This window comes from Capsicum annuum, chromosome 3, assembly GCF_002878395.1.
Source record: "Capsicum annuum cultivar UCD-10X-F1 chromosome 3, UCD10Xv1.1, whole genome shotgun sequence".
NCBI lineage: Eukaryota > Viridiplantae > Streptophyta > Magnoliopsida > Solanales > Solanaceae > Capsicum > Capsicum annuum.
In genome coordinates, this window is record NC_061113.1 from 159,715,583 (window position 1) to 159,717,587 (window position 2,005).

The 2,005-nt window shown below is 37.9% G+C and overlaps 1 non-coding gene across 1 annotated transcript; it reads right to left on the minus strand.

The window, feature by feature from the left end:
• Nucleotides 1-1,260: 1,260 nt before the first annotated feature.
• LOC124897360 lies at nucleotides 1,261-1,366 on the minus strand. The gene has a single exon (XR_007054082.1). It is a non-coding gene; the product is annotated as a small nucleolar RNA R71 (small nucleolar RNA).
• Between the last annotated feature and the right edge of the window lie 639 nt (nucleotides 1,367-2,005).

Consider the following 2,005-nt stretch of genomic DNA (forward strand, 5'->3'; position numbering starts at 1 on the left):
TGGATAAAAAACCCAAATACTCAAAGTGGGTTTATAGGTGAAAACCCTAAACTCTTGAAAGCTTAAACCATACTTGAGATAGGGGTGTGGGTGAGATTTTGGAACCCACATCACCCATTAAATAGGGATAGGGAAACCAAGGCAATTGTAGACAATTATTGAGGTTAGTTTGCTAATTTTCACTATCTTTGACATAAAGTCATTATGAAGTTGGTTATATCTTGGTATTTTCCTAGAAATAGGGATACCCAATTGAGGTAATAGGTGAATATAATTAACACACTTGTTAGGTATTCGAAAGGTTCAATAAGTTAAATTATTGAGATTTTGTTGACAAACTAGCCTGAAGGATCCTAGACCTAGCCTACCCTTTATTAAATAACTAGCACGTGCACCAATATTCATATACCCATACCTAATCTTCCCTTAGGTGGATATAATCCCAAGATTCTCTCTATACCAACGTTAAATTACAATTGTTGCACAGTTTGTGGAATTGAGTCACTAGTGACTAACATTCTCCCACCCCCCCCCAATTTTAATTCATGCTTTTTACTTTATTTTCCCTTCGAGTATTTTGTTAGTAAGTGTTAAGACCCATAAGACTAGAACTCTAATTTCACTCCTTATGGATTCGACCTCAACAAAAGTTGGGATATTTACAATGACCATCCTCTACCACTTTATATGGTATAGGTGAGCATTATTGAAATGGTGCTATTATCGGGGAGTGACATTTACTTTTCACTTGCACGGTATTGATTCTTACTTGGGGAATACCCGTAGTGGTGTATATTTATTTTGGTTTTTGTTTTTATTTCATTCTAGGTGATCTCTATAGCATAAACAAAACCATGATTGACAATGCTAGTCATGCTGGGTCTTTCAATGGCCCTCTTGATGATGAAAATCAACTCAATGATGTTGGTTGATCAAGGTCTATCCGTATTCCACCTACTCATGGGAATGGTGTCTTTTATTTCACAAACTACTTGTTGCATGTGCCACAAATGAAGGTACTTATGGGGGACAAGCCTATGAAGACCCCCAACATGCATTTCAAATACTTCATCAAAGTGTGTGCATCCTTCGATATTGTACACATAAACCAAGAGTCCATCCAGCTTCATCTTTTCTTATTTTCTCTAATAAGAGAGACGGTATTATGGCTTTAATCTCTTTTGGCCTGGACAATCACTTTATGGGATGAACTCACCGCAATCTTCCCTGACCGGTATTTCTCTTCATCTAAAATGCTCCAACTACATGATGAGATTAATAACTTTAGTCAATTGAATGGAGAACCCTATTACGAAGTGTGGGAGATACTCAACAGAAAACTCATGCAATGTCCTAACCATGAGGTCCTGAAGAAGATGCTTCTCTAAATCTTCTATTAGGATCTTAATCCGTTCAACAAAATCGTTGTAGACAATACAGCAGGGGTCTTTCTTGTGAAGTTAAATTTTCAGGTGACTTCAAATTCGATTTAGGAAGTTACCAATCAAATTGAGGATGACATACCTAGGATTCCGATGTTCCAAAAGGGTATCCTACTTCCTCTGTGGTAGACATAGAACAAAGAAAGAGGGATGAGAAAAAAGAGGAGAATATGGCAAAAATGATGACACAATTGGAGATTTTAAAAAAACATGTGATGGGTACTCCCACAAAGATGGTAAATGTCATAGCATCCAAGGCCTATGATGAAGAAGAGGCCAAGAAGCTTGGTAAGGAGATTCAGTATTTGACAAATTATTCAGGGGGTTCCCGCCCGCCTATCAAGGGCAAGGTGGGAATCAAGGTTAGACACACCGTAAATGTGAACGTGATTGAAAGGATAGAGATCATGATTATGATCGATATGTGCCCCGTCATGATCGGGTGAAGAACAAAGATGGTAGCACCGTCGACCCTGACAAATATAAAATCAAAGGTATCTTGGCAAGGACTTTGATGAGAGTGGATGGAATGGACAAAATAGTCCATGAAATAAAAGGAGATT